Source organism: Leopardus geoffroyi, chromosome B1 (genome assembly GCF_018350155.1).
Source record: "Leopardus geoffroyi isolate Oge1 chromosome B1, O.geoffroyi_Oge1_pat1.0, whole genome shotgun sequence".
Lineage (NCBI taxonomy): Eukaryota > Metazoa > Chordata > Mammalia > Carnivora > Felidae > Leopardus > Leopardus geoffroyi.
Window position 1 is genome coordinate 73,442,398 of NC_059327.1, and position 25,199 is coordinate 73,467,596.

General features: G+C 39.1%; 1 long non-coding RNA gene across 2 annotated transcripts in view; it reads right to left on the reverse strand.

Annotated features, from left to right (window-relative positions):
- Window positions 1-25,199, reverse strand: part of LOC123591236 — a 386,851-nt gene that overhangs the window by 232,018 nt on the left and 129,634 nt on the right. For both annotated transcript variants that reach the window (XR_006709185.1, XR_006709181.1), the window contains exon 3: window positions 699-857. This is a non-coding gene — a long non-coding RNA (uncharacterized LOC123591236). The remainder of the gene's footprint in view (window positions 1-698; window positions 858-25,199) is intronic.

The following is a 25,199-nucleotide window of genomic DNA, read 5'->3' on the forward strand; positions in this document are numbered from 1 at the left end:
CATTCAACCACAAATGCCAAGAAAACACAACACCTAAATCACATGGTGGGGTTCAGTTAAAATGTGGTCATCAGATGATCAAAAAGAAAAGGCAGCATTTTCAAATTCTTAGTGAGAATTTGCTGACCCTAAGAATATAGACCCTGATTGCAAAACAGAGATCTACAACATGCTTCAGACCTTCTGTGTCCATTCCCACTGCCCCTGTCGTGCCCACTCTAGGCCCTCAGCTCTTACTCATGCCCACATCTTCTCTTTGCCTTTGTTCCCATCCATTCCAACCTACTCCTACCTGAGTCACATCTTCCATTAGCTCTGCTTGGCTCTTTCTCTTCTGTTTATGTTTTATCGTCTAATAGGTAAAATAGGCCAAGTTTTACATACTGGCTGCCTGGGGTGATTCAAAAGCTTTGTAACTCCCATAATGTCCAGAAGACAACAAAGTCAAAACCATCTGAACTGCCCAACAAAGTAATGCATAAAATTGCCCATGACTCCAAGCAAGGTAATTTGCAATAAGAGAGAGCAAATGAGCTATAGAAGCACTCACTTTAGTTCATCACATCCCAGAAATCATTCTCCACAGGTCTAGCCGTGGCATGGGAGCACACACAATAATAGCAGCAAACACCCTTCTAAGACCCCTCCATATCTTATCTTTGTAACATCCCTATGAGCTGGGTACTATTATTACTCACATTTTGATGAACGTGGAGATGAGTCACCAAGATCCCTCTTCAAGGAAAACCTGCCCCTCAGTCGAGGGGGAGAATGGTCTGCAGACAGCCTCCAGCCCCCTGTGAGTCCATCAGCTGCAGAGTTGCCCTGTGTATGGTCATGCTCTTCTCTCAGGCAGCCTGTGTAAGGGGGTGAGTCAGGGAAGAAGGGTCAGCCACATCAGCCTGCCCTGGGATTGTTCTAATGGACACTATTCCCCGCAGGGCTCCCCACTGGGTCAGCCTCCACATTGTGGGGCTTGCATTACTGTTTGAGCTCTCCCTCTGTCCAGTACACTTCCTTCCCTCTTCCTTTTGCAGGTGCTGACTTCTAACCAATGCCCTGCTCTTCAAACTATTCCTCCTCTGCTTCTGTAGATCCCAACTCATGACAGGCCCCCGGGGATTCCCTTCCCTCCACTTCTCTAGGTTAAACCTTCAACACTCAGTCCACATCTCCCCTCCTCCATGAAGCCTTCTCCAATTCCAATGAGCTTGATCAACCTTTCCTCTGAAGCCACACAAGCCTTACATGCCATGATCCTAATTTACACCTTGTTTTATAAGTCTCCTTTTATCTGTGTGTCCTGAATCCTCACTACAATAAAGGCACCTTCAGCACAGGAATCAGTGTCTTCCATAAATATTCTTTTTTTAATCATATTTTTAGAAATTTAGAAAATGCAAAAAGACACAAAGCATTATAGTCTTAGCACTCAGAATTAACAAATGTCCCCCTTTCAAGAAATTGTTTCCAGAATCTTACCACCACCCCCCCACCCATCACCCTCCCCATGGACCAGGAGGCTCCATTCACATAAGGCTGATGTGTCGCTTACACATATGCAACATCACATAAATGTTATACAGCATTTTGTGTATGAATAATTACACTTCACACAGGGAGCATCATATTCTGCTGTTGTTCTGAAGTTTGTTTTTTCTACTCAACACTATGGTTTTTCCACTAATTAACTGCATTCCTGATACACATATTGGATACCCCAAAATATTACTGATAATAACAATGATGGTGAAAGACACACTGAGTCAGGAGAGTAACTAGAAATTCATGACCTTAAATTTTTCATGACCTTAAGAACTGAGAGCTAAATGTATACTGTCTATATCCCATGTTCTCAGTTTCCTAGCTGTGTGATCTACAGCAAGTCACTTAACTGATCTATGTCTCATCTATGTTTCCATCTTCAAAATGGAAAAAAACAGCAGCTACTTCACCTACTTCGCATAGTGATAAGTAATTTAGTTAGTGCATTTCAGGTTCTTAGAAAAGTGTGTGGTGCATAGTGGGCATTCAAAACACTGTATTTAAGAATAATCATAACTGGGGTGCCTGGGTGGCTCAGTCAGTTAAGCGTCTGACTTCAGCTCAGGTCATGATCTCACGGTCCGTGAGTTCAAGCCCCATGTCAGGCTCTGTGCTGACAGCTCAGAGCCTGGAGCCTGCTTCAGATTCTGTGTCTCCCTCTCTCTCTCTCTCTCTGCCCCTCCCCTGCTCACACTCTGTCTTTCTCTCTCTCTCTCTTTTTCTCTCTCAAAAATAAACATTAAAACAAATTTAAAAAAAGAACAATCATAACTATTAATATTATCATAGCACACCAAGGATGTTAGCTCAAGAGATCTGAATGATCCAGATTTTGAACCTTGAGAAAATACAGAAGAGAAAAAATCATTGAGAAGTTTCTTATATTATAAAGAGTAATTAATTCTACCATTTATATTTGCCCCAACAGCCCAACTCTTAAAAGCCGAGGCATTTTGCTTCTTTTACCCAGTTAGCTTCAGGCTTACGGCCAATCGTTTGTCAATTATTTTAACCTCTTAACCTAACTCCGCAGAACAGATTATTCTCAGAGAAAGCTGAAAAGTGAATTTGGCTACATCTTTGCCTGCAGTTTCTCTGCTTGCACTTTAAAGAAATCTTAGTTGGTAAGGAGAAATCCCCTCTAAAGCCACTGTGACTAAGTTATTCTAGAGCTTCAGTAGTTTTTCTTTCTTTAAGCCAGGTTTTAAAAAAAAAAATTGTTACCCTTACACTCTCTGTATTTATTTATTTTGGCCTTGGTGGACTAGACCACAGCTAAAACTTTATGGACCTCATAAAGTTCCCAACATTCTCAGACACGGGTCGTGATGTTTGTGCACTGGGCAGAAAACAAAGGTGCATTTATGAGGAGAATGGACATGCTCAGAGATTAATGAACTGAGGTCAGGCATATAGGCTTAGGCTACAGCTACACTGTGTCACAGGCAACACATGGCTTAAGTGTGTCCCTCTCTTTCCAGTCTCCCTCTCCTGTCCTTTATTCCCTACAAATGACATGGGGCCCTGGTGCCGGGGCTGTTCCTCAATTACCAGGACCTCCCACCATGTCACTGCCCATATCACTGTCGAGGGCTTGTCCTGACCGAAATTAACTATGTCTGGAACTTTCCATCCTACCCTCACACAGTCATCTTCAAAAATTATCTGTTCTGTGTCTCCTTTCCTCACAGTTTGGATTCCTTATAGGTGAAAGTTGGTTAATCTGATAAAGGAAATTAATTTGTTACCTCTACCACATAGCGAAGGTCTTTCAGCAGAAGCTTTCTAGAGCCAGTATCTCAGTCCAAAGCACTGGTTCCATTGTAAGGAAGTGGGCCAAGCTTGTGGCACTTTTGAAATTACACCACACCAGTGGCTGCCTAATTTACCCACTGCTATGGACTGAATGTGTGTTTCCCTTAAAACTTTACATGTTGAAACTCTGTCTCCAAGGTGATGGTATTTGGAGGTGGGAAGGTAATTAGGGGTCGAAGAAGTCATGAGGGTATAGCCTTCATGATAGCATTGGTGTCCCTATGAAAAGAGGAGACACTGGATCTCTGTCTGTCTCTCTCTCTCTGTTCTCTCTGTTCTCAGAGAGAGAGAGACAGAGAGACAGAGAGAGAGAGAGAGAGAGAGAGATCCAATGGAAGGCCATGTGAGGATATAACCAGGATGAGAGTCCTCACCACAAACTGACCCTACCGGCACACTGATCCTACTTCCGGCCTCCCCAACTGCGAGATATAAATGTTTGCAATTTAAGTCACCTAGTCTGTGGTTATCTTGTTTTGGTAGCCAGAACAGACTGAGACAGCTACCCACAGCACTGGCCCCCAAAGCTTGCAGGAGTGTGCAATATGGTATTTCACTCTACTTGTGCACAGTTAATCAGACATCATACTTTCACCTTGAACTTTATGTGCTTTATAATTTTCAACATACTTTTATATCTCTTGATCCTCAGAACACCTTGCTAGGTAACACAGGTCTTGACAAATTAGTTTTCTTTTCCCCATACCAAACAGAAATTCTCTTACCAAAAGGCTTGCATGATACTGATTACTTAGGAGACTATATTATATCAGCTCAAAAGCACAGAACTTCCTTTCGATGATTAATGTTGAAAAGAAATAAGAAGTAGTTCTTCTTGTTATTTAGGTAAGAATTACTGCTCCTGAAAGAAAGTATAAATCCTCAGATGGTCAGTGCATATGGCCTTTCCATCTTTTAAGATCTAAAACTCAGTAGGAATATATTACAAGATTAATTATGCCCAAAGAAAATAAGCATTGCCGTCAATCTTCAGATAAGATTAGGGTTTTTGTTTTGGTTTGGGTTTTGCTCAAAAAAAAATCATCTATGTGCTTTCTATCATGCGTGATGTTTTTAAAAACTGCTTTTAGCATTAACATCTTGCCATACTTCCTGTCCCTATATTTTCTCCCTTGTTCCTTATGTCTGCACAAGTTTTCAATTTAGATTATATTTCCAGCAGATGTTATATCTTTTAGAGTGTTTGCTTTCTCTTCATTAAAAAGGACGTGTAATACATTTTATTATTTTGAAAGAAAATAGCCTGAGTAAAGATGTTCAGAAATCTTGAATTATTGCTTCTTAATTTTGTGTTTGTGTGTGCGCGCGTGTGCACGTGCACGCTGTTTCTGGGAACAGGAAAGCTATAGGAAAGAAGGCTTGTGTTTCACAAACACTGAAGGAGAATAAGACTATCTTCCACTAGCTCCTAAGAATGTAATATAGACAAGCATTTTAAAACACAATAAAAACTTCTACTGGAGAGCATGTTCAATATTCAAAACCATATATGTGTAAAATAGGATGTTCACATTTTCTAAAGCATTCTTGATGCTCAGTATAAACATCAGCTCACGATGCTAATGAACAACTCTCTGGGGATTTTAAGCATGTAAAAATCTGCATCTAGCTATATTCACACAACTTTAACTACAATTCATTTTAATAGGCTGGTAGCTCTTGAATGAAACTGTGGCTGCATCAAAAAATTGTCTTTTTCCCTTTAAAGTAGAAAATTTCACCCAAATTGTCAGTGCCCTCCAGCCCCTCTCTCCCCTCTCTTTTCAAAAAAGGCAAAGATTTCAGTTATTAACACCCTTTTTAGATTTAACTCTATATTATCACTCTGGAGTAATTTGGATTTTCAAACATCCCTAAAATATGTAATCACCTCTGTTTCTATTAGTGAAATCCTAGACATCAGTAAGCAAGGGTGGGGCAAATTTGGAAAGGCAGGAAAAGGGCACTTTCACTCAGCTCCTGAGATCACCTGGGTTGCTTACTCATTTCCCAGCAAAGTTGACCTTGTTAACTGTAACATAAATAGCAAAAAGCACTAAACGACAACAGAATCTCTATGGCACTTGGAGACTATAAAAGTCTCTTAGTCTGTGAAATAGGCACACAGAGTTATTCTTGGTTTCTCACCTCTCTTGAGCAAGGAAGCCATTTTCCATGCATTATGGGGTATGTTATCCTGATTATCTTACTTTCAACTAGGTGATCTCTAAGTCACCAACAGTTAGGAAATTCTAGGATTTCACTCAGCTCAGTACTCTGAGAGTTTGGCACAGGGATAAAGGCTGACACCCAATAAATAAGAAAGAAAGAAAGAAAGAAAGAAAGAAAGAAAGAAAGAAAGAAAGAAAGAAAGAGAGAGAGAGAGAGAGAGAGAAAGAAAGAGAGAGAGAGAAAGAAAGAAAAAGAAAGAAAGCCCATATCTGAGATTAAGCTAGGATTGAAGTTCCAGGAAACAAGAGCAGGATTAACAAACTACTGCAAACACCTGAAAGAACATTTCCAAGACTGATATAATTTGATAGCTCATTATCAAATTAGCACTCTTTGGAATGGTGAGTCAGCCTTAATCAATAAACATTCTTTGAAAATGGCATTAAAGGAGTGAGTTTCCTCAGCAAAGTATTGATGCAGCTTCTGAGCAAGGAGTACCTAGTCTATTAGAGGAATAAGACAGAGAAACTGTTAATTAGGAAATGCTGTGATGAGATATTCTGTTCTGCATCGGAGAATTCCAACTAATAACCAACTCAGCTCATCAGCACTTCAGCTAGAATTCCAGCACCTCAGAAAAACATATTTTAGGGATTTACAATTCATACTAAACTTTTTAGGTTACATACACAGTCAGCCAAAATAGACAAAACAAGCCTTTTCCTCCGCTAAATTCCTCCTCCTTGGTTTGGTTAGTAACAAACAAAGATTTTCATTCCACAATGAGATCTAAGTCTTAAAATAGATCTACCACCTCTCCCTAACAAAAACACATAAATGAATATCTGATATTGGGCTGCTTCCTGGGATTCCATAAATTGAGTGGGAAGGAGAGGCTCTATGGACAGGAGTTGAGAAAGGAGTGCTAAAAGTTGGCTGGAACAGATGAAAAAGTCAGAGACCTAAAGCTCAAAGAAGGGGGCCTGCTTACCCAGAGTAACCAGGACATCTCCACATCGAGCACTCTTCCTTCACTGAAGTTTTAGCAAACAATAGCCACAAGCCACAGCCAGGGGACTGGTCCACAACCACTGACTGGAGACTCACAAGAGCTTCATCCTCCATCAAGGATATCAGCATCAAGACACCAGCCCTTGTACTGCCAACATCAACACCTCTCACTTCCTATGTCAGGTCTACAACAAGAAGCTGGAAGAGCTAAAGCTGTGAGAGGTCTCAAGGAAGACAAAACACTCTCCATAAAATCTCAGGGGACCTGGATTTCTCTCTTGTTGGCCCTCACCTCACCACAGCCAGCACTCCAAATGGGAAAGAGAGCCACTGCCCAGGGCTGAGCACCATCTCAAGAGTTCCATGACCCCACTTTCAGATTTTAATGTCAAGGAGATGCCCTCATATGCTTTCATTTGCCCACAAGTAAAGCAACAAATGAAAGATCAATTGATTATTCTCAAAGCAGAGAGGAAAATGTATTTTTCAAAGGAATTTGATGGTTGGCTTGATTTGAGAAAAACTGTTCCTGATTAGTTTATCTAGAAATGCTTAAATTTAAATTGAGCATTCATGGATTAGGGGTTGAGGACAGATTTATTTGTTTATGTGCTATAACCAATTTACTCTACTAAATTAAAAATTAATATTTTTCCAAAAACTTATATGAGACATTTTCCCTTGAGATACATGCTTCTGTGTATGTGAGCATCTTGCTAACTCTGTGTGGGGAGAATGCTTTTATGCGAGAATTATTAGAGAGTTATTCAAATTTTGTCTTCAAATATTTTAAAGCATTGATACTTTGCCTTCAACCAAACACACATTAATAGAGCCATAATGGGGCACCTGAATGGCTCAGTTGGGTAAGTGTCTGACGTTGGCTCAGGTCATGATTTCACGGTTTGTGAGTTCAAGCCCCATGTCAGGCTCTGGGCTGACATCTCGGAGCCTGGAGCCCGCTTCAGATTCTGTGTCTCTCTCTGTCTGCCCCTCTGCTGCTTGCACTGTCTCTCACATTGTCTCAAAAATAAATAAGCATTAAAAAAAATAGAGCCATAATGATAAAATATGATTTATGAAATTAAAAAAAAGATAAAAACTATGCAGATTACTTAAAAATAATGAAATAGAGACATAACAACCACCTGTCTTCTAATTATGCAGTTACATTTAAATAAAATCCTGAGACAAGAAAAAATCTTTGACTTCCATAAAAAATCTTATCTTCCAATATTTTTTTCATTTTTCTGTTCTAAATAGCAAAAGTATAACCCCCTACTTTACTTTCCTTTGATTTTTCTGTAAATTCTGTGAAACAATGCATAATCTCCAAATTTCCCCCATCTCTCAATTCTCACTTTAGTTTCTCCAAATAAACATAGACTACATGAAATCTTCCCCATGAAAAAGTACATCATGATGTAAATAAATGGGGAGTGGCAAATGAAAAGAACTCACAAATGAATGCTGTACTTAGTAGGTGTCTCCATAACATGGAAATCAGAATATTTGCCCCTAATTTCTCTGGTGGTGAAAAAAATCATTTACACTCTCACAGAACCCATAGAACTGTGGCTTACATATCATATTTTATAAATCTGATGTCATCAGTTGCATGTTATTTCATGTTTTTCAATTATAATAAATATTGTCTCAGAGAAACTGGAACATTCAACAGATACACTGAGAAGACTATCCCCTCCTCATATATCTATACACCATGCTCCTTGTTGCTGCACTTACACATCTATTCATTCCTCCAGAATACATTTTGTTCCTCATTTTCAATTAAAAGTTTACTTTACTCATGTATTTCTTGGCTTCCTAACCCAATTCACATACAGAAAAGAGCGGAGAAAGATTAAGGATTAAAAAAAAAGAGTCTTACGGACTGGTTAGATAATATCAAGTGGTAGAACATGCATGTCTTTAGAATCCAAGAAAGAGAAAGAATAGGAAAAAAATGGAGAGAAAACTATTTGAAGTGCTGACCACACTTTTGCTAATTTGGTGACAGTTATAAATGTACAGATTCAAGCTGCTCTATGAACATCAACATGGGTAACTACACATCAGACTTAGAACTCAGAAATCAGAGTCAGAATCAGAAGCCAAATATAAAAAGTAAATCTAGAAATCAGCAAGAGAAATATGACACATTGTATACAGTGGGATAGTAATTGAATAATTGGCTGACTTTTGGCGTCTCACAAAAAACTGTGGATGTCAAAAGAGTAGAACACATTTCTAAAGTGATGAAGGGAAAACTTGTCAATCCAGAATTCTATATCCAGCAAAAATATCCATCAATAATGAAAACAGAATAAAGACATTTTCTGTTAAAAGAAAACTAAGAGCATTTGTCACTGTAAAACTCATACGACCATAATTTTGGATACAGTTTCTATGAAAACTTGAAATCTCCAAAACACGAAATTTTATATTCAGTATGATCTCTGCTAGTACAAATATTATGCACAGAAAAAATAAAATAAAAAGAAACACAACAGAATGCTAAGAAATAATGATTCAAAGGTGGTCCAATTGCAGTTGATTTTCTTATTCTCTGTATTTTTTATCTTTCCTATCTTCTGTAACATATGTGAATGATTTCATCATCATAAAAATAAAGTGATATCAACATTAAACTATAATTTATAAATAAAAGTAAAGTTTAAAAAATAAAAATGTATTAATAGGAAGGTATTGGGCTGAGCATTTTAGAGGAGACAAAGATATATAAGAGATAGTCCCTGTCGTGGAGGATCCTGGACTCTGCTAAAGCAAAATAAGACAAGTCGACAATCATTTTAATGTTAAGAAAGTATGGGAATGCACTAAGCCTCAAACCATGTGCTATGACATTGTAGAGCAGGGGCTTCACCTTCATTCAGGAGGAAGAGGAAGAGTTTATACTGAGAAGATCCTCATCAATTTTGACTTAAAAAGATGATGGGAAGGGCAGAAACAGTTAGTCATTGCTGTAGATTAGCACAAGGCATGGAGATAGAAAGGCCCAGAATATGTTTAGTCAGTAGTTACTGTCCAGCTGTACTTGAGGGTAAGGGTAATATAGTAATATAGGGAGGTGAGGCTAGAGAGATGGATTTTGTGGCAGTCCTGAGTGCCAGGCTGAGGAATCTCAGTTATTAGTCATGGGGTGTCCTTGATGCTTTTCTGAGCAGAAAGAAACTTTCAAAGTTCTACATTTGGGGAAGATTAATCTAGCAGAGGTGAGCAGTAAGAGCCGTTAAGGGCTCTATAGCAATGATTCAGACAAGAGGTAAGAGTGGTGTCAGTGAAAATAAAAGGAGAGGATATTCACTCATTAAATAAATATTTATTAAGCATCTATTTTGTTCCAAGTTTTGTGCTAAGTGCCGGGTCTATAGAGGTGAATGAAAGAAACACAATCTCGGCTTGTTACATCGTGGAAAATAGACAAGTAAAAACAACCTCCAAAAAAAATGACACTCGAAATAAACACAACTAGTTGCTGTATTAGAGAATAAAGAGTTGTAGAGGGGGCAACATGATCTGGAAAGGCATCCCTGAAGGGGTGACTTTTAAGCTAGATGTAAAGATGAGAGGGAAATGGGAGAGGAAAACTCCAAGCAGAGGAGCCAGCACAGAAAAACCCTAGAGAAGGAAAAGCCTAGTTTATCCGAGGAGCTCAAAGGAGGTCTCTGGTGCTGCCACATTGATTGGCAGCGGTGTGAGATGAGGTTGGACACCTAGGGAGACACCCAGCCATATAGGGCCTTGTAGGCCAAACTCAGGAGAATGAGATGATACTCTAAGGCCAAACGGGAGTACCAGAAGCACAAATGACCAAAGGAATGATCAGGAAATGCTGCTATAATTTTAAATTCTCGAGGAAGCAGATGCCACGATGCAATCAGAAGTACAAGAGCTTTGCTGCAGGGAACTCCCTGTGATAAGTAAAGGGGAGAAGAGGTGGGAGCAGTCGGGGATATCTTTCAGATACAGCATGGATCTGACCCCTGGGACAGGAGAGGGGAAGTGAAAAAGGATCAGGAAGGAAGAGTCCGAGATGGCTGTGCATCTCTGAGAAAGCCTCAGGCCAGCGGGGAACCCAGAATGCCTGGCTCTGGTGCTCCGCCTGAGCATGGCCAGTGGCGGGGGTGCAGGGCTCCAGTGTGACTGCTGTGATTGACACTGATGGCAGAGAAAGGCTCTCAGCTGACCGCCCTCTGTGCAGGAAGTTCTCACTGAAGGGACATGTGAGCAGGGCCTCTCCATGGCTCTCACCGTGGTCACTTGAAAAAAATCTATTTTAGGGAGTTATAAACCTAGGTTTTACCAAAATATCAAAAAACAGTAACACTGAAGATGGGAAGAGGGAGTTTGGGTTAAAGCGTTTTACGATTCTATCTTCTTTCAGAAGAGGATAGAGACACCAATTAATGTTAGGCTGCTGGCAGTATGCATATTAACATTTCAAGGGAAACCACTGAAAAAGAATTATGAAGTGTAGGTAATCACTTTTCAAATCAGTAGAGGGACCTGAGGAAGAGAAAACACTTGATCACTCTAAATAAGGCAGGAAGAAAAGAGGAAAAGGATGAAAGGGAAGGCAAGATGAGTAGAAGAAAGCAATGCAGAGCTCAGAGAAGTTAGCTGGAAGGGATAAAAAGTGGAGAGAGTACAGGCATGGTCACCTCTTTGTCATATCATGCAAAGTGACTGACATATCTGTGGGGGTTAAGGACTTTATAAAGTTAAGCACTGGACAAACTACAAATAATAAGAAAATTTGGAGGGAAGTATAAATGAGTTAATTCCTCTTCCTTCATAATGAGGAATTAACAGATGTTATCTAAAGTTAACAAACCGATTCACAGAGGTATAGTCTTGAGGTAAAGCAAAAGAGCTAAAAGATGCAGGTAGTTGAAAGTAATTGGGTCTAAGGAACTGCCGAGGACACGGGAGTAAAGGTAAACTTTCACATTTATAATTTTTATGTCTACATCTTATAGTTTTTAGCCAAGTGAATGCATTACCTTCATAATAAAATAATAGCTACCTGAGAATGGATGAAGGCACCTACAAAATGTAGAGAAGGGAGCTGAGTTCTGCCCATTAGAGGCTTGGCCAGAGGTGGAAGCATCAGTAAGGGAGACACAGAGGCATGGCCAGCAGGGAAGGAAAGAGTCAGAAGAAGGTGGCACCATGGTTAACTGAGGGATGAGGGTGTCTCAGAGACAGTGACCTTAACACTAGCGTTCAGTCAGGCTGAAAGAGAGGCTAAGGTTGAAACCAAACAGTGACTTTGGGTTTTAGCAACATGGGGGCCATCGGTCACCTTGACAGAAGCAATTTCAGAGGAGTGAAATACTGGAAGAGTGACAGGGACATTAGGAAGCAGAAATAAAATGAATAAGTAGAGAAGGAAAAAAAGATATCTTGGCAGTAGAATAAAAAAGAAATTGGAAACCATGGATGCTAAAAGCAAACAGAGGAAAATTCATAGACTCCATGCCAAGTGACCAAAGAATGAGAGGTACCTTTAACAAAAACATAAAAGCCAAGAGGAGTGGGTGAGGAGTGTGGAAGGAGAAAGTGCTGTCCTCCCTGTTCAACCACATTGTCCACTTTCTGTTTACAAATCAGTCGTCAAGAGTTCTCAAACTCACAGAACGCAGACACACAAGTTCGAAGGCAGGCTAAGAGAGATGGAAGTTACAGAGAATTGGTTTGATTTCTATTCTATTTGCCTCAACAAAAAATTTGTTAAAAGGTACTGGATTTTCAGCCCTCATACTGGCAGGATCACTCACACTCAGTTATGCCTTTAGTTCTGAGACCCAAAAAATTTCCAGAAGGAAGATTTAGAAATCTGTTTTGAATTATAGCACAGCTAGGCAATATTCTTCTTAGCCAGTGGGGTTTTTCTCTTTATTGTGCTTCAGAACACATTGGAAGAGAAGGACATTGGAACAGGGGAAAGGCAGGAGGTCTCTCAAATTCTCCTTTCCAAGTTTAATAACTTGAATATATTCTAGTTAAATCATGTTTAATAACTTGTATCCATTTGACTATGATTTTTATTTTCTGTAAAGCCATTTTCCGAATTTTAAACTCCTCATAATAGTGTGATCCTCAGAACAGCGAATTTAGAGATTGTTATTGTCAGTGAGCCTTCATCATCTCCAGGCTCCAACATCCTTAAATTGGGAACACAGATTAAAAAGTGTATTCCATGGGGGTGCCTGGGTGGCTCAGTCAGTTGAGCATCAGACTCTTGATTTTGGCTCCGGTCATGTTCTCATGGTTGTGAGATCAAGGCTCTGTGTCAGGCTCTCCCTTGACAGTGTGGAGCTTGCTTGGGATTCTCTCTCTCTCTCTCTCTCTCTCTCTCTCTCTCTCTGCCCTTCCCTGCTCATGCTTATTCTAGTAAAATGAATAAATAAACATTTTTTAAAAAGTGTATTCCATAGAGTGTAGAAATCTTGGGAAGGATAATCTGACCTTTGTCTTCAGTAATTGTGGAAGATGTTTACTCAGAAGTACTAAGCGATTTCTAGACCACTTTAAATAAATAAATGGATGGAAAGGTTAAAAAAATGAATGAACATAGGAAATCACCAATGATATATAGGAGTGATCGGTGATGTGAAAGAGGCCAGTGACCCAGTGAAAATTTTGTATGACACAGATCCCACACTGTCTGCTTAGACTTGGTCTTAGAATGTGAGTTCCATGAGAACAGACACCACTTCTGTTTTCTTCTTACCTCTGTGTCCCCCACACCAAAAACATTACCTAGAGTTAGGGCTCAATAAACGAAAAAGCAAAATGGAAATGACCATCATTTGACACTTTAGGAGGGAAATGTTAAGGAACAAGCAAACAAACGAAAATCTACCCTAACTCACAAAATGCTATTTTCCCCTAAATCCAGGATGCTCAGAATTGTCTTTAAAAAAAAAAAAAAAAAAAAAAAAGGAACTTTTTAAAATTGCTTTTTAAAACTGTAAGAGGAAGTTCTATGAACAGAAAACAACAATTTGTCTCTTTAGCACTTTGCCTGATTTGGGATTTATACGCATATTTTATATCCAGTCTCTACCACACTTTACTGAGAAAGCCCCTTTAACTATCACATCACTGACTCCTCCAATCAGAAGGGTTATAAGACCCTGGAACAAATTACCCAGGGATTTTGAGATCTGCTTTTGGCAATTTCTATGAAAAAATCATTCTGAGAGATGGTGAATTTCAACTTCTGTGCAATTCTCACAGTTCTGTTTACGCTTTTCACTTTATAACACGACAACCAGGTGACCACACTCCTCAAAGAAGGAAAGGATAAAGTTAAAACCCCTTTGCAACAGGGATTTGCACTGATCTTAAGACTTGGGACTTTGCAAATGTTCACATCAGGAAAATCTGAAAGTGTATGTATCTCTCTGCGGGAATCCATATGTCAATAGACACATTTTCCATACAGCTATGAAGATATCTGCCAAAGTATGCTTCAAATCTAGTGCTATTTCCATTGCCCAAGAAAGCCAGAAGATATTTACCCTCAAGTGATAATGACTTTAGGATACAGGAGGAGCTGGTTATGACCTGCAAATCAAACACACAAAAAGCTGCTCTGACACCATTCCCCACGCCAGTGCTGATACTTCCCAGAGAGCCCTCTGGTTCTACCAACTGACAGCAGCTTCAGACTTTCATATGGAAAGTTCATCATTGCTGCAATTAGTTTTTATCATCCCATTGTTTCTTCCTGTGTAATAATAAAACAGAGGACTATGCAGAGACAAACAGTACCAGATGCCCCATCAAAACCTACACTTCTCAACTCTAGGAAACACAGATCAGCCCAAGTTCATTGATCTAACTTCACAAACCCAGCCACTGATTATATCTCTGAATCTCTTCACATTGCTTTTCATTGCCAAGCTTGGACATTTTTCCCATTGTTTAAGTGTTCATATTTGGATTTTTAAAAAAGATTTGATAAAATTTCTTTGCATTGAGGCAGATTCCCACTTCATCCTTTAAATCTAAAATATCTTGCTTCATGAACTTGCTTTTTATTTTTACTTTTAAAAGTTATTTATTATTTATTTTGAAAGAGAAAGAGAGAGAGCAGGGGAGGGGTAGAGAGAGAGGGAGAGAGAATCCCAAGCAGACTCCTTGCTGTCACCATGGCTCCATCTCATAAACTGTGAGATCATGACTTGAGCCAAATTCAAGAATCAGATGCTTAACTGACTGAGCCACCCAGGTGCCCCAAACTTGCTTTTTAAGGGGTACAAAAAGGAAAACATTTATTGAGTATATACCATTTCCAGGCACCTTATAAATAGTATATTTATACTTTTAAGTCTATGTAATAGATATCGTTATCTCTGTTATATGGATGAAGAGAATGAAAGTAATAGAAGTTAAATAACTTGCTCAAAATACTACATAACTTACAAGTGGTGATTCAGGGATATGAATAGCGATCTACCTGGAACCAAAGCCAATGTCTTTCTACTCCACCACACTGCCTTGTCATAGATCTGGTAACGCGGAGAATAAAAAATATATATAACAAGCCTGCAAAGTGATCCATACAGTCAATATCATCATCGAAGTATGATTCCACATAATACTTACAACAAGAAGAATCAGAGTCCTCCCTTATATTTTTCCCAAAATGTGCACAAATACCACTGTCTCAATGCCTTAAGTATTAAATGAGAGATTATTTAAATTAACCAACTATCTACACTATTAAATTATGTAGAGATATACCATTCTTTAAGTCCATTGGAATTGGGGTCAAATGACCTGAGTAAAGGGGTGCCTGGGTGGCTCAGTCGGTTGAGTGCTTGGCTCTTGATTTTAGCTCAGGTCATGATCCCAGGGTCGTGAGATTGATCCCCGCATTGGGCTCCGTGCTGAGCGTGGAGGTTGCTTAATATTCTCTCCCTCTCTCCTTCTTCCCCTCTCCCCTGCTTGCACTCTCTCTCTAAAATAAAAATTAGAAAAAAAAATGACCTGAACGAAGACCCAGCTTCTCCATTTAATATCTGTGTGGATTTGCACAAGTTATTAATTACTAAGATTTTGTATTTATAAAATTGTGCGTGGTGGAGAATGGTAGAGTTCTCCAGATATACCTCCCAAACTCCCTGAAGTTAGGTTGAGGCCACGTGACTAATTCAAGCCAATGAAATGTGAAAGCATGTGACCTGGGTCACCCTAGTTCAAGGCAAGTATAAACCAATGTACCATCCCGATCTCTTTCTTTCTCAGCTGAAGCAACCTCAGAGGCCGAATGTTCCAGATGTTCAATTTGGTGTAGCTGCAAGATTGAGAGGGGTGGCCCAGTTGCCATCAGACTTTTCCTAAGTGAGAAAGAAATCTTTGTTGAAATCTAAGTGAGAAAGAAACCACTGAGATTTCAGGGTTACTTGCTATGGCAACTGAAGTTAATGAACCCCAACTAGCCCATGGAGATACAGGCATACCTCATTTTGTTGTACTTCACTTTATTGCGCTTCAGACACTGTATTTTTTTTTTTTTTTTTTGTAAATGGAACATCTGTGGCAACCATGCATCAAGCAAGTCTACTGACACCATTTTTCCAACTGCATTTGCTCATTTTGTGTCTTTGTGTCACATTTTGGTAATTCTTGCAATATTTCAAAACTTTTCATTATTATTATATTTGAATTGCTACAATCTCATAAGAAAACTTTAACAGATGAGGAGTTGCTTCTTATGGATGAGCAAAGAAGGTGGTTTCTTGAGATGTAATCTACGCCTGGTAAAGACGCTGTAAAGATTTGTTAAAATGACAACAAAGAAGTTTGAATATTACATAAACTTAGTTGACAAAGCAGCAGCAAGATTAAGAGGATTGACTCCTATTTTGAATGAAGTTCTACTGTGGGTAAAATGCCATCAAACAGCATCACACGCTACAGAGAAATCATTCGTGACAGGAAAAGTCAATCGATGTGGTAAACTTCATTGTTGTCTTATTTTAGGAAACTGCCACAGCCACCCCAGCCTTCAGGAACCACCACCCTGATCAATCAGCAGCCATCAATATCAAGGCAAGACCATCCACCAGAAAAAAAAATTACAACTCACTGAAAGCTCAGATGATGGTTAGCATTTTTTAGCAATGAAGTATTTTTGATTAAGGTATAGACATTGATTTTTAGACATAATGTTATTGCACACTTAATAGATTATACTATAGTGTAAACACAACTTTATATGCACTAGGAAACCAACAAATTCATTTGACTGGCTTTATTGTGATGTTAACTTTAATGTGATGGTCTGAAACTGAACCCAAAATATGTCTGAGATATGCCTAATAACTTCTGTCATACCACTTTGGAGTACCATGAGATTCAAATAAGAATACTGAAATAAATATTTGTTAGCATTATACTTAGGTAGATGTAAGGCTTATCATTCTTATTATTCATATTTTTAAAGAAATCTGACTTCATTACTCCAAAACTTTTGTAGTGTCACAATTATGTAAAAATTGTTGTAGTTATGACAATTATTTACTAGAGAAATGATGCTTTTGATCTGCTTAAAATGTTGTTTTAAGTAAAATGAATGTTTCACTTCGTATAAACTAATTTTTTGTTCAACAAGCTTCCATAGATAGTACAAATACAACCTTTAACTGAATTCTAATTGAACTAATGCAAATATCTAACTACTCCTTTCTTAATGAGGCTCTATTGGCATTTACTTTCCAGGATATTTCTCTCTTTTTTCTGGTCATGTACACAGTAGAAGAGAGAACAGCTGGCCTGCACATTGACTTTCATCTACATTAACATGGTACTGGGCCAGGCGTTCAACCCCCACCCCCTAACTATTGGTCTTGCCTGAACAAACTCAACTCATTTACTAGGAACCAGAAAAATCAGCATTCCAGGCAGGGCAGATGAACATTGTCATGGCCCTTTTCTCTCTATCCCCAGATGCTTGTAAACTTGAATTTAGAAGTGAGAGTAGAACTAGAGTTAGAGACCAAAGTATTATAATCACCTAAATTCACCCCCACAAAAAGATGCTACTTGGAGCTATAAAATGGGCTATAAAATGGTCAGCTATAAAATGGTCAGGAGAGGGGGAGGGTGGTGGGAAGAGAGAGAGAGAGAATGTGTGTTTTGAGAGTGAAGACAAGATACACAAAAATGTGTATCAAAAATGTCTGTTGATGGATGAATGGATAAAGAAAATGTGGTAAATATATATAATGGAATATTACTCAGCCATTAAGAAGAAAGAAAATCCCTCCATTTGCCACAACATGGATGGACCTTGAGGGCATTATGCTAAGTGAAATAAATCAGACAGAGAAAGACAAATACTGTATGATTTCACTTATATGTGGAATTTTAAAAAAAACTGAACTTATAGATACAAAGAACAGACTGGCTGTCACCAGAGGCAGGAGGTTGGGGGGTGAAATGGGCAAAGGTGGTCAAAAGGTACAAACTTCTAGGTATAGAATAAATAGGTTCTGGCAATGTAAAAAAAAGATGAATATCAAATATTCCCTGCAAAACTTCTTTCAAAGGCCTCCTTGTTTCATTCTGAAGAGGAGGATTCCAATCTCAAGCAATGAGAACACCTATCAGAAATGAAATTTGTTTCCTTCCCATATTTCAGTTATTAGTTCATATAAATGGTCAAGTGAGAGAGGGAACATACCTATGAAACTATGATGCTATTCACACACACACAAACTATAAGGTTGTTTTCAGTCAAACTGTAAGATTAGTTAAGCTTTAGTATTATCATGAACTATGCAGGGGCGCCTGGGTAGCTCAGTCGGTTAAGCATCTGACTGGGGCTCAGGTCGTGATCTTCCAGTTTGTGAGTTGGAGCTGCACCATTCCTCCCCACCCCCCCCCGCCCCCATAGGGCTCTATGCTGACAGCTGGGAGCCTGGAGCCTGCTTCTGATCATCTGTCCCCCCTCTCTCTTTCCCCCACTCATGCTCTTTCTCTCAAAAATAAATAAACATTAAAAAAAAAAAAGAACCATGCTAAGTCACAATGAAAAGTGGCAGAACTTTCAAGAACTGAATCAAAGAAAGGCAGTGGGGATGGGGGGAGGAGGGTAAAAGGAATGGAAGGAAGGGAAGCTGGGAAGGGAAGCTGGGAAGGGAAGGGAAGGGAAGGGAAGGGAAGGGAAGGGAAGGGAAGGTGAAAGTGTACCACCACAGAGCACAGGCTAGCCTTCCGCCAGTCCTGGGGTCTTCAGTCCTCTGCAGTCAAGCCACAGCCTCAGTGAGTTAACAGAAAGGTAAGAAGGTAAAAGTCTATCTGGGAAACTATGCTTTTTCCCTTAAAAAGAATATTTGAATTAGGAATAAAAACATTCTCCATTTCCTGGCATATTTTACAATTAAAAAAGGCTTTTATAAGTCTGCCGGCAATCTAGCTGAAGAAGATCCAAAGCGTCAAGGTTTGTTTTTCTCCCCTGAATTATTATGTTCACATAGTTTTGTGTGCTTTTTTTTGTTTTTTTGTTTTTTTAGAAAAATAAGGCAATTATTAAAAGGATTTTTTAACGTTGGCAGAAGAAACATTTCATTGTTACAAGAAACTTTTATTGAGAAGTGCTTTACGGAGTGAGAGCTAAGGCAGCTAAAAATTGATTTTTAAAGTGGTTTGGTTTTGTTCTAAATCACAAGCCAACCCTCACATCCCCAGCCCTTCCTGCTTTCAAACGTTCAAGCCTGGCCAGAGAAGCTGTCCCACGGGGTCACACTCTCATCTGTGACAGAGAGAGAGCCATGCAAGACAGAGGTTAAAGGTCTTGTTTTCCAGGCGATTAGTGAGTAAACAGCCAGAAGAAACCAGCCAGCAGATACCCACACAGGCACTGCCAATAATGGCTTATGTCTGAATCGATCACCTTTGCTGCTGGCCCAGTGCTGATCACTCACATCCGCAAGCAGCTAGCGTCCCCCAGCAGCTTTTAAATAATACCTCAGGAAAAGGTGTAACAGAAAGTCCAGACACAGGAGAAGATAGAGCATCTTTACCTAGATTTTAAAACTCACTGCTGACTTCGGTTAGCTAACAGAGTAGGGAGCTTCCCTAATGGAGCCCTCTTTGGCTCCCTAATCCTTGAGGAATCTGTCTAGTTTTCCCTCTACCACCCCACAGATCCTTAGACTGCAGCCAGACCTTGAATGTGAGAGGAAGACCATAAGCACTACTCCCAGACCTTCTCCTTATTACTAGGTCTGATTTCTCAGTACACATAGAACCACCAAAGCTAGCCACCTGCTCCACTCCTGTCCTGCCCTCTGCACTGCCAAGTCTTGATGGTGGAGTATATGACATGTGATACCACTGCTTGACTGGTCTCTGACCATCTGCTATCTTATTTCAGCCACAAAGCAGTGATGGCAAACAGGTTTCCTCTTGTGTGACAATTCTTATCAGTTATCTTTATGTCTAAAAATCTGTGTGAAGAAGGAATCGATATATCTGCATTCAAGGGGAGCATGAAAAATAGGGGAAAATATACCACTTCACTTAAAAACCTGCAGCTGCAATTTTGTAAAGAAGTATCAAAAGGGAGAAGAAGTAAAACCAGCTGGAGGTAAAATAAAGGAAAGGCCAGGGTTATGTGGCTGCTGGAGATGTAACTTTGTATAGTTTTTTCGGGAAGGCCATTTGAAAATATACAGGAAAAGCCTTAGCAATGTTCACAGTTCTCTGGCTCAATCTTTTTACTTCTAGGAACTTATACTAAGGAAATCATCATGGATGTACTCAAAGACTTGTCTATAGATATGTTCACAGAAGCACTGTTTATAATAGCTGAAAATAGAATCTACATAAATGTTCAAAGAGTATTGTCTAAACTATGTAACTTAGAAACAATAAAATATCATGCAGTCTTTAAAAATTATATTGTAGAGAGCCACTTAAAGATATAGGAAAATGTTCACAATATATTCACATATCAAAATATATTTCACATATCAAAAAGCATCTAAAATAGTATGCATAGTATTACCCAAATTCATTTTAAAATATAGAATATGAAGATATATATGTATATATGCTCTAAAATGTTAACTCTGCATATCCTAAATCCTCTACAATAATTAGGTGCCACTTGTGTGATAACAGTTTTTAAAACTTACTTGTAAAGAAAATAACAGACTACCTAAAGAAGTCCTGAATTAGGTGACTTAGGTGAAATATGACTTGGGTGAAAATGTAACTAAGGACAGAAAGTGAGAAATATTATACAAAACAGCTATACTTGTGGTGAGCATAGCATAACGCATAGAATTGTTGAATCACTCTGTTGTATACCTAAAACTAATGTAACATTGTGTGTCAACTGTACTCAAAAAATAAATAATACAAATTGGGTTGCCTAGGTGGCTCAGTCTGTTAAGCATCTGACTCTTGGTTTCTTCCCAGATCATGATCTCATGGTTTGAGGGTTCGGGCCCCACATGGGGCTCCACACTGACAGCACAGAGACTGCTTGGGACTCTTACACTCTCTCTCTGCCCCACCCCCTGCTCGCTCTCGCTCTCTCTCTCTCTCTAAAATAAAATAAAATATAAACTTAAAAAAGACACAACTTTGTTAGTTGTTCAAAATAAATAAATAAATAAGAAATAAAGGGTAGTTATTTAACGTATGAAAAAAAGTATTAAAGTCTCCCAGAGGCATATACACTATCCAAATGGCTATGTCAGGACATGTGAACAATTAAGTGGACCAAGAATAGACTCACCCTGCATCAGCAGCATTAATCTTTTTTTTTTTTTTCCCCTGGTTGGTGCTTAACTATCTGATACAACCACCATAACACATTTAGAATTATGGCTTTTTCAGGACCATCACTAAGTGACTTAATAAAGAATAAATCGGCCATAACATCAAGGGACTCTGAACGTACGTTGCTTAGAAGTGGTCATACGGTCACCCAAATGTGAACCACAAGGTATTCTTTGAGAAGAGTGTATCCTGCTTTTATATAAGCAAGTAAAAGGACAACTTACATCAACAGATTTCTGGCACAGCTCACAACATTAGCTCACAAATTAGAATTTGTGTCCCATTGTGAGCACCACTGCACCCCAAGATGTTTGATTGCAGGCTGTCTCTACCTTAGCTCTAGTCTCTCTATACTGGAAGTAGGGTGAATAATCCATCAACTCATTTTGCCCCCAAAGAATGAATATTGTTGACAGCATGTCTGGAAAAATGCTCTTTGGAAGTCTGTAAACATTGGCTGCCTTTTTGTGAATCAGAAAATTCTCTTTTCCTCCTGTTCTTATTTGTACAGAAGTCCAATAAAGGAAATTCTTGTTCCAATTTACTCATTTCCAGAAAATTCTAACCTTAAATAATTGACGGAAGTACACTGGTTTACCCTGATTCAAAATTGCATTCAGTCTATTTATCAAGGAAGCACAAGCTAGCTTAATCTTGACTTTCTCAAGTGGAGAGAAAAAAGCAGACACCTTGATGATTTGGGATCAGATTCCCACTAGACTGTTTCCAAATGAATGACCAGTACAAGCACTTGCCCCTGTGGTTAAAGCAGTCATTTAGGAGGAGGAGGAGGAGGAGGAAGAGGAAGGGGGGGAGGAGGAAGGGGAGGGGAGGAGGAGAAGAAGGAGGAGGAGAAGGAGGAGAAGGAGAAGAAAAGAAAATAGCCAGATAACCAAAATGAAGAAAGGCAAATTAAAGAGGAAGAAGACTTCTGTTTCCCACAATCCCAATTAGCAGGAGAAAAATGGAATTTCCAAATGTGAAGAAAGACAAAGACCTTAATCCTCAGCATAGAGAACTTGAAGATGAAATCATTGAAGTTAGCTTTGCAGGCTAGCAATTTATTCTCTGTAAAATAAAATGTCTTGAGTGACCCATCCATAAGGTGTAGTTCTCTACCCTGTAGGTCTCTCTCATTCACATCTATCCCCTCATCAACTTAAAAAAATACCCCCATAGGTGGTGCTTTGTCTGGTGCACAAACATTCTGTTATTTTTGTCTGTCACACTTGTATTTCACAGTTTTAAAGAAAGGTTAGGGGAAATCGCTTTGGAAGAAGCAAAGATGTTAACTTTTTAAAGGTAACATTTTATTTGAAAAGAATTTTCTAGAGGAGAGGAGGGAATTGTAGCCCCAAGCCCTAAAACTTGATATCGTTCATCCTGAGAGGGAAGAAACTCCAAGAACCAACGAGTGCTTATTTCTCCTTCCAGTGACCTTGAACCCACTGCTAAGTGTCTCTAGGATGAAACTCCCACAGAGCTGTCCATATATTCCCTTCCAAAGTCTTGACTGGAGGGAGGGTCTTTTGGCCACAAGTTTGTTGGATACATTGAATGAGGTTGTTTATGCTTGATACCAAACTGCTTGGAATCAACATCTTAAATGCTGTAGTTCATAATATTTGGAAACAGAAGTACCACCTAGAATCTAAACTATATGTAAATGCTTTATTTTACTTCTGTGCCTGGCACCGGCTTATACCATTGAGACTTTTAAAAGCATCTTTTCTCTAATCATACATAGTATGAGATTTTCATGCTTGTGCCCCCATACACATATATTGTGATTTTTTATGCTTTCGCTGCATCGGTCTCCTTGAAATCACACTTTGGTTTTGTTTTAAAACAGCATTGATAATTTTTAAATACCTGACATCTTTGCTTCTTCCAAAGCTATTTCCCCTAACCTTTCTTTAAAACTGTGAAATACAAGTGTGACAGGCAAAAATAGCAGAATGTTTGTGCACCAGACAAAGCACCACCTATGGGGGTATGTTTTTTAAGTCGATGAAGGGATAGATGTGAATGAGAGAGACCTACAGGGTAGAGAACTACACTTCAGACACATGTCTAAGTGGAGGGCTTGCTCAAAGGAGCTCAACTGGGAAACTTAGACAACAGTTTGTTACATGTCTCCATATGTTGACAGAGGGCTTCTATTGCTGTTATGGAAAAACAGCTAAGTCCACATTGCTTTATCTTCATGCAAAATAATAAGCATGGCCACTACTCAGAGGAACTCCAAGGAGAACATTAAGAGACACTCAATTCTCCTTTTGAGAGACAAATCTCAGGAAAGCGATATTGTAGTTTGCAAGGGCTGCTGCTTACTCTGATCGAGAAATTGCCTTTACCTCCGAAGAGACCCAGCCATCCCTAAAAGTGAATAAATCAGAAGGCACAGGGCTTTTCTCTCTTGGCAGCCTGACCCTTGCCCCCCCTTTCCTTCTCTCAGGCAGAGAGGCCTTTTAAAATTTCTTTTCGTTTTTGTTCTGGATCACTGCTTCCATTCCTTCCGACTCCGGAGTGGCTGAGCTTGTCGCCAAATCCAATGGCTCCAGGAAAAAGCCTGAAGCTTCTCTAGACTCGGAGGGTTTCATCACAGCCTTCTCTTTGTGCAACATGCTCCTCAAAATTTTTTCTCATAGAGGTATTTTATAACCTAATGTTTTATTTGGACAAAATAAAAATTCTTCTAAGAATCCCACAGAAACAGCTCATAGGAAATGACAAATAAATTGTCCAACTATAGAAGAAAACATAATTTTTTCCTAAATTGGAACAAATCCTCCCCCACATACACACACATATACACAAACACACACACACATATGCATCATAACAGATTTATGTTTTCCTCAAAATGCTAGCAGAAGGTTCACAATCTGATGGAATTTGGGAGATCAATGCATTTAAATGGGGAAAAATAATCTTTATTTTCACTACTTTCTACTTGAACTTTAGTAATTCCTTTCATTATTACAGTTCCTTTGGTTGGTCTCACACACACACACACACACACACACACACACACACAAAGCACAGGTATCTTCATATTTCTCAAAATTTCAGAATTTACCATTTGCTTATTACTACTTCAAAATTATGCTAATTGTGAGACTCAATGCTTATTATTATTATTATCATCTGATGCCTTTAACAAAGAAACAAAAATGTTAACATATCCCAAATTTGTTTTTCTTCTTAACTTTATGTATTTTATAATATGCATTTTTACATGCCATTCTGAGAAGGTGTCCATAAACTTCACCAGTCTGCCAAAAGGGTCCATGATTCTTTTTTAAAAAAGCAGGAAAGGCTTTAAACCAGAGTTTGCTCATGGTTTGAATGGATGCTGATGTGGTTGGGACAGCTCATTACTTTCATTTAATCTCTTTTTCTTTAAGTGATGGTCAGTATTGTCCAATTAATGTTTCATTTTCTATTCAAAGACACATTTTCCATCTTTTTCTGGTGAACTACAGAAACAAAGGTAAAATCGTATTTCCTGAGTTTGGAATGAGAAATAGTTTCCTTAAAGCAAATGCTTCTCAAGGTTCACCTGAGAAACACTGCCCCAGCCCTCACTGTCACTTTGAACAATGCCTCTTTCTCTGTGCCTCTGTTAGAGGGCAGAACTCAGTGCCCTCATGGTCGGTATGAGCTCTCCTGGTTCGGGGTCATTTAAGAGGCTTTCTTCTGCACAGTATCACACAAAGATGCCTGGATCTCCCCCCTAAGCGAGGAATGGCTCTTGTCTATTTACATGGACAGGCATCACAATGAGCAGCTCTTGCTGACTGACCTATGCCACTACT